Here is a 12,765-nt window from a genome sequence, read left to right as displayed (position 1 = left end):
GTGTGTGTGTGTGTAACTCCATATATAGCTAGACAAAAGCTCTATATATTTTCTCCATATAGAGGGTAGGATTTGCGTTTCTATTTTTTAATGTTCTTGCTTTTGTTTTTCTATGCAGGGTATGATATGGAAAATGCAGAAATGATGAAGAATGGGCTTAAATTTTCAATCATATTCTTTTGCATGAGTGGAAGGTGCAGCAGATATGGCGGAGACAATTCATGTATTTGTATTCTAGTTATATGTATTTTGATGAGGGGAGAATCTAGAACCTTTTGATTTTCGATTGGTCATCCGTAAATTTGATTATTTTTCTAAACAATGAGTACAAAAAAAATGTCATTTTCTTTTTTATTCTTCGTTATATATATGTAAAGTATATGTAGTTGTTTAATACTTTTCTTAACCAGGAACGCTCCTCTCTTTCTTTTTTTCTTTTTTTTTTGGAAAACCTGTTTACTGCTCTTTGGAAGCTACCATATTTTGTCAACTTGACTATGTTTGGTGTGTGAATTAAATACTTTAGCATAATGTTGACATTAATCAACGAATATTTATATAGTTCGATTATTTTTGGTTGTTAAATTGGTTGGGTCGTTTGGGAATATTTTTTCATCCTTCTGAGTAACTAGACCAATCTTTTAGTGTCATTTTAAATTGATCTCAATCTTTTTAAATATTTCAAATTAGTTCCTAACCTATTAAAAATATCACATTAATTAAGTCCCAGTTAATTTTTCAAACATAGTTTATATTCAAAATTCACCAACAAGGTACGCATATCATGGTCAACATTAATATTAGTTGACTCTAAATTTTAAACATAGATTACATATAAGCAACCCAATGATCAAACGATATTGAATTGAATCAAAAATGGACCCAAATTGAAATTACATTAGGGTTGAGTTGGTGGTTTATACCATTTCAGCAACCTCCACGACCTTTTTCTCAATATTGGTGACTTCAGTTGTAGGGTGGAGTTGGTGGTTTTGCGTTGAGTTTGAAGGTGATGGCCTGATAGTGGTGGTGGTGGTGGTGACCGTTAGTTGGTGGAGGCTATGCTTCCATAACCTTCTATTGCTTTGGGAGACTGTTTGGACCCGATTTTACATCATTGGCCCAAGCGATCGAGGCCGTTGAGTGGACATGATTCTCGATCGCCAGATGAGAAAGTGGAGATAATTTGATTATTAAAGGATAATATTATAATTATCTTTTAATATGAATTATCTCGGTATTTTTTAAACCAGATAAGTAGAATGCGATTCATATCCCGAATAAGCGGTACAATTCGAATTGATTTGGGATGTCTGACAGCACTTGGAAGTAAAATGAATTTAAAATTCGTTTGATCAGAATGATGATGGCTATTGTGGATGAGGTGAGGATGAGATAGGAGAACTAAGGGGGTGTTGTCAGATGAAGTAAATTGATGATGAACATGGCCTGTATGCCGTGTCAAATGCTATCAGCCATATATATATATATATATATATATATATATATATATAATTGGCGCAACATTAGGTCTGCCAACTCATTGGAAAGGTGCAAACTTTGTTTTATATATATATATATATATATATATATATATATATGTATGTATATATTGGGTGGTTGATTAGATGGACGTTATTCAAGCATGCAGATTATCTTGGATTCGATGAAGATGAGTTTTAATAGTTTGGGAGTCTTTCTCAGCTTATCAACAAGTGCGTATTCGTCACTATAAATACAGAGTCGCAGGCAACGTTTAAGGACTCTCGAATTGAACACACAACTGCCCTGCGCAAACTCTCTCAATAACTTTGAGATTTTTATTTTCTCTTTTCGCTGACACATCTTCCGTTGGCATCAACAGCACTGTGAAAGCAACCGGTGATATCTTAAGTTGGCATAGATAGCTCTGTCACCGTGGAATCAGCCGGTCTTGCCCATCTTCCGTTGGCATCAACAGCACTACGGCGAGGACGGTTGATTACCTATCCAAGTCTCGGTAGAGAATGATTTCTGAATCCTTATTGGTCGAGGTCATCTCATCAACCTTCTCGGCAAAGTGAGGTGTTACAGTTATTACATTCGACATATTGAAAGCCGAATTCGATTCGTGAACTTCGTAAGAATAGTAGCCTTGTCTTCAGGCTCGAGAATCCAAGAGGCCGAGACGTGTTCCTTTCTCGGCCGCAATCGCAAGACGCAGAAGTCAGTAGCGCGACCCAACGCAACATCAACAAAATTTACTCCTCGACCGAGTTCGGCCGACGAGTTAGCACGCCCTGCATTCACCGAAGGACGTAGTTAGCTTATAGATTACTCGGTCTGCGCGCCACGTAGGCTTAGTAGTTTTTAGGGTCAACAGAGACATAGTAAGCTCTAGTTAATTTAACAGGTTTTTAACTGTGACTTAACGAATATGACATTTTCAATAGGCTGAGTACTTGTGACAGCCCGTCCCGAAATATATTTTATCGATGGTGTGAAATGACTAGAATACCCTTGGTCGTTGAGTTATATTGTGTGGTGGTGTGGTTTAAGCTTAGGTTTTGGACCAATCTAGTTTATTCCTAAGTTTGTGGAACTTAAGTTTTAGTTATTTTTGGTTTGGTTGGCCAAACCTTGACCATACACACACACCAATCAATCACGTTGACCCTTCTCTTTCTCTTTCCCTCTCGGACTTCTTTCCATTTCCATACAATTGTACGTACAGATTTCAAACCAACCTTTGCAGGCACGAATCGACGTCGAAGAAGTGGTTTTCGTGTTCCTTGTGAGCTCATGACTCGATCTATACCTTTGGTTGGTCGCGAAAGCTTCGAAAACCCGAGAACCAAAAACCCCCGATGAGGTGTGATGAGTAGATTTTATATTATATATTTTACCCTAAATTTTGGTTAATATATTGGAAGAAATTTGATACTTTGAATTGTATTTTCAATATAGGACTTTCGACTTCCTCTGGAGCAAAACAGGACCAAATGGACGAATTTTGGAGTAATTCCAGTTGGAGGACGTTCATGAGTCACTTAGCTTGATCGTATCAAAATTTGGGATTTTTCCACCAAGCGGTTATTTTCTGGCGATGAAATAAAGAAGCAGTGCGCAATGCTGGAAAATGACGTTTTTGGGCTTAAATTGCGTTTTTGGAGCCCAAGATGACCTCGGATGGGTTCGTGGCCTTCTGGAAAAGTGTTCAGAATATTCCAAACATTAAATCTAGCTATATTGGGCCAGTTTTGGAGCAACTTATGGGTCAAAACGTGGCTGTTCAGATTTTAGATGAATTTTTATCATTTAAGTTAGGGTTATATTTTCTAGGGTTTTGGGGTGGCTTGGCAAATATATTGCTTAGCCGTCTACAGTTTTAGACGACGCTTTATTTTATGCAATATTGGAGACAGAGAGAAGTGCTAGGGTTTTGAAGATTTTCTACTTGAAGGTGTTTTCAATCCTTTTCTTAAGAGATATTTCTATGATTTCAATTATGAATATGCAGAACTAATTTCTATTGCTAGGGCGAAGCCTTGAGCCTTAGCATGAATATGTGATTTTTATTTAATTGCTTATGATTGATTGCATGCATATTTTGAATTGTTAATCACCGGGATAAAAACTATCTAATTGTCTTAATGCCTGATCACCATTAGGATCTTTAGAAAAGTAATTTGATGTAATTTTGGTCGGAAGGTTCCCTGAAATTGACGCTGACTTCTTGTGATTAATAATTGTAATTTCTCTTAGGATGAATATCACGTCTTAAGGATTGCATGGTTTTTCAAAGGATTTTCATAAAGCATAATGAGTCTTTCATGTTTAGATTTGATCCGAACGTCCGGACGGGTTGCATGTTAGATATACGTTCTATGTTGGGGGCGCGTGAGACCTCCAAAAATTATTTTAAAAATATGGGGATGATCCTGAGGTTGTGTAGGTCACAGTGGTATATTCATATACCCAATTTGAGCAATATATGAGGAGTTATTAGCTAAGAGTGGGATTATGCGTTAAATAACGTCAATTTGGTTACTTCTCGTATAGGCGAGGATTATACGGACGTTGGGCATGGCTAAGGGAGGCTCAGGGACCTTCGACACGTCGATGTATTCTGTGAGTGGGCAGTTTTGTTTTCCGTATATATATATACTTGACGTTTTCCCAGAAATTGAATTAGAATGAAATTTTGTTTTAAATGAAAGGTATATAGAATTATATGAAAACGTGAATTGAAGGGTCATGCATAGAAGTATATGAAATATATATGGAAATGTAAATTGAATTGCCATGCATGAAATGATATGAATCAAATGATATGAATTGAGATATGATGCATATATATGAAATGGTGCGGTGGACGCACAGGTGAGTATTATTATTGTTATGATGATGTTGATGTATATTGAGCTCAAATCCTGCACCATGGTTTAGTGCTTATAGTATTCACCGCATCGCACGCTCGCCTTGGATCCAAGTAGATGCTGGTCGCACAGTCCACGCGGAGTGGGTGCGACGGGCCAGTCGAAGAGTGTTAGTGAGATTTCGACTGGTGGGTGACCTTAGATTATGTGCACAGATGATTGATGAGAAAGCACTAGAGCGTAACTTGTGTGCAGAAGGCCGGACGGGTCACAGAGGTGACTCCGGCAGAGTGAGAGTGATAGATTTTGAGCTCTAGGTTCAACCGTGCAGGGCTATTAGAGGGCCTCCGGTTGATTACTTTCTTGCACCTGATATGATTATTGTTGATGCATCCATACTTAACTGTTGAATTAGACATGGCATGGCTTGATTGTTAAAGAAAAATGTTGAGATAGTAAAAATGAATTATTGAGAATATATATGTATATTTATATTTTACATTTCTGGGAAAGTATACAAGTTTTACGGAGAGGGGTTATAACGTTTTGAGAAATGTTTGGATTTGGAAAAGAATTGTTTTACTGACCCACTCAATTTTGGTTTTGCGCCCCTCCAGGTTCAGGAATCACAAAGGTGTGGTGACTACGAGGAATTCGACGGTGTTCTGACAGATTGGACAAAATTAGGACTCACCTTCGGGTGTATCAACTTATAAATTGTATTTTAAAGCTTCCGTACTGTGCAAATGGTTGCGTCACTCTCACGTGACGGCCAGCATGCCCTCCTTCGGGACGGGGTGTGTCAGTTGGTATCAGAGCATGGTTGCAATCTTGGACATTTTGAGAAGTTCTAGTGAATTCTGTCAGAACTACACCGCCTCGTAGCAAGCCACTTAGTTAGAGGAATTTAGTCTCCTTAATATAGCGGTTTAGGGAAAACTATTATTATGGTGATTCAGTCTATTATAAAAAGGGACATTTTAAGACGGGTTATGAGTTGAATTTGAATCACCTTATGAAATGATGAACCTGAGGGAACGAAGTAACGGTTTAACCATTTGGAAAAGATGTTTCGGATTATGCAAGTCAAAGGAATCTTCCTTCTGACAAGGGGTCGAGACGACTACCTGGTTTTGGTTATGAATTTGTATCCTGGTGGAAACAGGAGCATTATTTGTTGTCACCGGAGGAAACAGCCGATTGAGAATTGTTTAAGGACTTGTTAAAGAAAAGAATTATTCCTCCGACATATTATGATGGTAGTAAGCAAGAGTTTGCACATGTGAATTAAGGAAGATGACGGCAAGTGAGTATTATAGAAAGTTTTCAGGCTTGCCTCGTTTCCATTCAGATATTGCTGCTATTTTGGTTGAGGTGTTATGTTGTTTTAAGCTGGGTGGCAAAAAGGGAAGTGGTATTTTGGGTGACCACTATCCATTATACTTCTTACCAGTAATATACGAGATGTTGTTGAGTCTTGAGGACTCTGAGAACATGAGCAACGAGAATAAAGAAGAATAAGAAATGAATGGGAATCAAAAGAAGACGATAAAGTTAATGATTCGTCATATCAAGGATATAGAAAGATTCAGAGCTTCGAAAGAAGTGAAGCTAGAGTTAATTCTTCCAGCTGAGGTTTTAATGTCGCTGGTCAGAATTAAAGTGATGGATATACTGGTAATCCCAGATATTTGAGACAAGGTGTCTCGAGTAAAGGAAATGTACTTTGTGCAGCAGGTACAAAATTAACACTTTGGGAAGTGTGAAATTAATGAATGTGTTTATGTGAATAGAGGGGACACAGAATTGTGAATCGTCCCTAGAATCAGTTGTACTCAACAATTTTCCATGATATCATAGTGTCGATTCAGCAGAGTTATGGATTTAGTAGTTTGGTCGGATTGACCGTGAGTACAGAGAGATTTGATGAGTTATATGTTCAGCCGTACAGGCCACGAGAGGTGGATCTGGCTGACGCATGAGAAATTGGTGAGTTATAGGCTCGGCCGTACCGACCACGCGGAGTGGATCCGGCCGACGTATTATTGAGATAAGAGTTGAATCAGCCGTATTGGTCATTCTAGTTGACTTCGGCTGATATATTTCTTATTATGTATGTTATTATCTAGAGAGTAGTAAATAAATGTAGTTGAGACGAGTGTATGTATTTTGCATTGAGTGACAAAATAGTAATGTTATATCTTTGAGAGTGGTTGCCTACTTATCGAGACAACGATGATTTATCAGTATTGCGGGCTGCAGACCGTAATATTAATAACTCATTCGTGGATTCGTTAAGCAAGCAACCCGGTAGATTATTTTATGTTAGTATTGTACTTATTCAGAATGTTCAGTAATAATAAAGTATGTATTGGGTCAGTTAATTCTGTTCCATTAGATTGGTTGGTTATAATTGTGACAAGACGGAATGTTACGAGAAACCAGTACTTTCCATCGATCTGGATGACCAGAGATTACTTTTGTAAGTATGTAAAGTGGATTGAGTTCAGCCATTATTTATGCTGTGAAAGCAAAGAGATTGTTTTGAAAGGCTGCCCAAAAATACTTAGTTCCTGTGGTACTAAAGGATATTGCTCGGAGAAGTGTGAAAAATGAAAAAGGGGTTAGACTTTTCTTAATGTCTTCCCTGAAAGTATACCTGGATTGCCTTTAGGCAGAGATATGAGGTTCACTATTGAATTGTTGCCAGGTATAAATTTATGTTAAAGATTAGTTCATGATGAGTTAAGGGAATTGGAAATTCAGTTGAAAGAATTGGTTGATAAAAGTTTCATTCAACCTAGTACAACACTTTTGAGGAGCACCAGTTTGTTGGTGAGAAAGAAAATGGACTTAGAGATTGTTCATTGATTATAGACAATGGAATTGGTAACGATCGAGAACCGTTATCCATGATAGTGTACTGATGTTTAGTTGATAAGCTTAGAGATGTTTGTGTAATTTCAAAGATTGAATTGAGATCTGGTTACTACCAATTGAATATTATAAGTGACGTTGATCATAAGATGGTTTTTCTGGACTTGTTATAGTCTTTATGAAGTTTGGTGATGCTATATGGATACTCATGCTGTTTTATGAGTTGATGGATGAAGTATTCCAATAATGCCTTGATAATTGATATCATTTTCATTGAAGATATTCTGGCATATTCTGAGCCAGAGCAGAGCATGTAAACGTATTAAGTCGATGAAGCAAAGATTGAGGGAACGTTGGTTGTATGCTAAGTAGCAAATGCTAAAGTTAGATGAATCAAGTAGCATTTCTGGGATATGTTATATATTCTTAAGGTATTCAAGTGAATCCTTAAAAGATAGCAGAAATTGAGGAATTGGAACAACCACGAGCTGTAATTGAGATTCGGAATTTCTTAGCTTACCAGGCTATCTTGGATGGTTGTGAAAGATTTTTCAGTCATTGCTTTGTCATTGACGAGACTGTTGAGAAAAGAGGTTATGTATGAATGGGAAGGAAATTGTGAGTAAAGTATTCAACAACTGAAGTATTTCCTCACTCATGCACGTATTTTAGTAATCCCAGAGAATAGTGGTAATTATAAATTTTTAGTGATGTTTCTTGAATGGTATTGGAGGCATGTTGATGCAAATGTTAGGGTGATTGCATACGTTTCACGATAAATGGAACCTCATGAGATGAATTACCCTACGGGTGACTTAGAAGTCATGATTACCATTCTTGCTGTGAAGTTATGAAGGCATTATATTTGGTAAGAATGCAAGATTTTTACGAATCCAAAAAGTCTTCAATATCCATTACTCGGAAGGATTTTGATCTGAGGTAGCGAAGGTAAATTGAATTGTTTAATGTATATGATTGTACGACCAGGGTGATCGTAAAATTGTTCTAGCTGATACACTTGGTGAAAAGATTGAAGTAAGATTAATGTCTGGCACGTTGCCAAGAGTATCATCTTGTGGATTGAAAATCAACGGAAGAAAAGTTAAGAATGAAAGATCGAGAAGAAGTTATACTTGTTAATTTTCAAGTTAGGCCTGTTTGGTAAGGTCGTACTCGAAATTTAAATGTTTGACGAGGAAATTTAAGAATTAACCAAGGCAGAGAAATGAGGGAAAAAGAATGGGTACATGATTCATGAATCAAATGGTATGTGGATACAAGAAAACAAAAAGTATGTGCCTAATGCTAAGGATTTAAAGTAAGCAATTTTGGACGAAGTACACTGTTCAGCTTCTGCAATATTCCAAAAGTAATAAGATTTATCATACCATTCGACAGTTTTATTTGGTCAGCAGATTGAGGCAGAAAGAGATAAACCTTTGGATTGAGATAACTATTTTCTGTTTCGCAGTGGAAATAGAAAGATATTACTTTGGATTATGTGTACAAGTTTCCTTGTACATAGGATGGTTATGATCGAATTTGAAGTGATAGATGGTCAATGTACCAAGTTAGTACAATTACTCCAGTGTTGAGTAATAACTTTTTCCCAGACAGGGCAACGATACTTATTTGTTTTATGGAAAGAAGAATTGGTTTACGGAACTGCTGAGTTTCTTAAGTATGTTGGTTGTGCAGTTTCCGAAGTAACGCCATAAGGACCATGAAATGTGTCATGTGAGTCGGTTTTTGTTGACTTGTGAATGGAATGTTTCTGAATAGAGAAAGATTCGATCACGAAAGAGTTTTAGTAGGCACTGAGACTTGGATGAGTCTCCTCAAAGTATTCAGGTGATTAAGTTAACCTGAAAGTAACTAAGAATGGCAAAAGAGATTAACAGAGGGATATGCCACTAATCGAGTGTATAAGACATATGGTTTTATATTTTCGAAGTTTTCACCTTGGAAAAGTGTGATTCGGTCTGGATAGGAAGGCAAGTTAAATCCTAAGTGAACCGAATTTTATGTGATCATCGAAAGGTTGGTGAAGTTGAATACAGATTTAAATGGCTTCCAGAGTTGTTGTAAGTGCATGATGTGTTTCATGATTCGATATTTTGGAAAATTCACCACGAACAGAAATGGCGAGAATTGGAAAGGAGACAAGATAAGATGTAGACACATCAGACCATTTTTGATCACTAAAGGAATCAATAAAGTTGCATACAAGTAGTGATGTCTTCAGAGTTGGCTAAGACACATAATGTATTTTGTGTTCGATGCGTTGTCACTAGGTGGCAGAGTCGTCTCATGGAATTCTGGTGCAACTATTGAGAATTAAGCTGGATCTAATTAGTGAGGAGCTATTTACGACTTTGGATTGGAAAAAGAAAATCCTGAGAGTTAAGATAGAGTAAATGGTAAAAGTTTTGTGAAGGAATTATTCAGTGGAAGAAAATTGCGTGGCAGAAAGAGAATCAGATGAAAGAAACTTACCGAGTTTGGTATGAGTATTGATGGGTTGATTGGTGGCTGGAATTTCGGGGACGAAATTCTATAAGGAGGGGAGATTGTCACAGCCCGTTCCAAAATATTACATTCGTGGCTGTGAATGGACGAAATTGCCCTTAAGAAATACTAAGTATGTGAAGCTCAAGTTGATAATTATCTAGGTTCCTGAGTTTTGAAAATAAAATGGAATTTATTAAGGATGGAACTTAGATTTTTAGGTTAAAATTTTGTGGTTTGGAGTTGGGGATTGGAAAAGGACATCCCCACACCCCTCAATCCTCTCCCTATTTTCTGCATGCTGTCTCTCTCTCTCTTCCCTCACGACTCTGTCACTCTCTCTGTCACTCTTCTTCTCCGTTCGAACCAAACCAACCACAAAACCACCCTAAACGTCTACCAACGACGGAGTTAAGACCACCATCAAACTCCTGGAACCTCCACGATTACGATGGTATCCATTTCAGGTAAGTTTTACTTCGGAAAAACCCTAGTTTCAAAGTTCCCGTGAAGAGCACTGTTCATGATCTTCGAATTGACTTTGTTTTAGGTGAAACCAAGCTCACAGTGAGCTTAAGGAAGTCCCAAGGAAGCTCGGAGTGCTTCGTTGGCATGAATTGGACGTCAGGATCACGAGTTGTAAGTTTGGCCGAATTCTTGAATTTTTGAAAAGTTTGATCTCGTAGTTTTTAGGCCCTAAAACTAGTCCAACGTGATAGTAGGTGTTTAGGGCTTCAATTTGGTATAAATTACATGAAAAATGGTTGAAAAACGAAGGAGAATAGTGGATTTGAAAAATTACCCAGTTTCCGGCGACCGGAGTCCGGCGAAGGACCGTCGGAGAAGAGACTGGAATATTCCGTTAATTTTAACGGAATATCCTAACGACAGTAACGGTATCCGGTTAAGTTTAACGGAATATTCCGGGGTTTTAACGGAATATTCCTGACGGCGTTAACTGACGCCGTCAGCATGCGTTGCACGTGGCCGCGCGTGGGGGCGCGTAGGTCCGTGCCACGTCAGGCGCGTGGGGGCGCGTGAGACCTCCAAAAATTATTTTAAAAATATAGGGATGATCCTGAGGTTGTGTAGGTCACAGTGGTATATTCATATACCCAATTTGAGCAATATATGAGGAGTTATTAGCTAAGAGTGGGATTATGCGTTAAATAACGTCAATTTGGTTACTTCTCGTATAGGCGAGGATTATACGGACGTTGGGCATGGCTAAGGGAGGCTCAGGGACCTTCGACACGTCGATGTATTCTGTGAGTGGGCAGTTTTGTTTTCCGTATATATATATACTTGACGTTTTCCCAGAAATTGAATTAGAATGAAATTTTGTTTTAAATGAAAGGTATATAGAATTATATGAAAACGTGAATTGAAGGGTCATGCATAGAAGTATATGAAATATATATGGAAATGTAAATTGAATTGCCATGCATGAAATGATATGAATCAAATGATATGAATTGAGATATGATGCATATATATGAAATGGTGCGGTGGACGCACAGGTGAGTATTATTATTGTTATGATGATGTTGATGTATATTGAGCTCAAATCCTGCACCATGGTTTAGTGCTTATAGTATTCACCGCATCGCACGCTCGCCTTGGATCCAAGTAGATGCTGGTCGCACAGTCCACGCGGAGTGGGTGCGACGGGCCAGTCGAAGAGTGTTAGTGAGATTTCGACTGGTGGGTGACCTTAGATTATGTGCACAGATGATTGATGAGAAAGCACTAGAGCGTAACTTGTGTGCAGAAGGCCGGACGGGTCACAGAGGTGACTCCGGCAGAGTGAGAGTGATAGATTTTGAGCTCTAGGTTCAACCGTGCAGGGCTATTAGAGGGCCTCCGGTTGATTACTTTCTTGCACCTGATATGATTATTGTTGATGCATCCATACTTAACTGTTGAATTAGACATGGCACGGCTTGATTGTTAAAGAAAAATGTTGAGATAGTAAAAATGAATTATTGAGAATATATATGTATATTTATATTTTACATTTCTGGGAAAGTATACAAGTTTTACGGAGAGGGGTTATAACGTTTTGAGAAATGTTTGGATTTGGAAAAGAATTGTTTTACTGACCCACTCAATTTTGGTTTTGCGCCCCTCCAGGTTCAGGAATCACAAAGGTGTGGTGACTACGAGGAATTCGACGGTGTTCTGACAGATTGGACAAAATTAGGACTCACCTTCGGGTGTATCAACTTATAAATTGTATTTTAAAGCTTCCGTACTGTGCAAATGGTTACGTCACTCTCACGTGACGGCCAGCATGCCCTCCTTCGGGACGGGGTGTGTCAGTTGGTATCAGAGCATGGTTGCAATCTTGGACATTTTGAGAAGTTCTAGTGAATTCTGTCAGAACTACACCGCCTCGTAGCAAGCCACTTAGTTAGAGGAATTTAGTCTCCTTAATATAGCGGTTTAGGGAAAACTATTATTATGGTGATTCAGTCTATTATAAAAAGGGACATTTTAAGACGGGTTATGAGTTGAATTTGAATCACCTTATGAAATGATGAACCTGAGGGAACGAAGTAACGGTTTAACCATTTGGAAAAGATGTTTCGGATTATGCAAGTCAAAGGAATCTTCCTTCTGACAAGGGGTCGAGACGACTACCTGGTTTTGGTTATGAATTTGTATCCTGGTGGAAACAGGAGCATTATTTGTTGTCACCGGAGGAAACAGCCGATTGAGAATTGTTTAAGGACTTGTTAAAGAAAAGAATTATTCCTCCGACATATTATGATGGTAGTAAGCAAGAGTTTGCACATGTGAATTAAGGAAGATGACGGCAAGTGAGTATTATAGAAAGTTTTCAGGCTTGCCTCGTTTCCATTCAGATATTGCTGCTATTTTGGTTGAGGTGTTATGTTGTTTTAAGCTGGGTGGCAAAAAGGGAAGTGGTATTTTGGGTGACCACTATCCATTATACTTCTTACCAGTAATATACGAGATGTTGTTGAGTCTTGAGGACTCTGAGAACATGAGCAACGAG

The 12,765-nt window shown here is 38.1% G+C and overlaps 1 long non-coding RNA gene across 1 annotated transcript; it reads left to right on the top strand.

Moving 5' to 3' along the window:
- Positions 1 to 10,931: 10,931 nt before the first annotated feature.
- Positions 10,932 to 12,128, top strand: LOC139192522 (uncharacterized). The gene is made up of 2 exons (XR_011576721.1): positions 10,932 to 11,011; positions 11,877 to 12,128. It is a non-coding gene; the product is annotated as an uncharacterized lncRNA (long non-coding RNA).
- The last annotated feature ends 637 nt before the right edge of the window (positions 12,129 to 12,765 follow it).

Source organism: Malus domestica, chromosome 15, assembly GCF_042453785.1.
Source record: "Malus domestica chromosome 15, GDT2T_hap1".
NCBI classification, from domain to species: Eukaryota; Viridiplantae; Streptophyta; class Magnoliopsida; order Rosales; family Rosaceae; genus Malus; species Malus domestica.
Note: the sequence above shows the minus strand (reverse complement) of the source record. Positions and strands in the feature narration are given on the sequence as shown.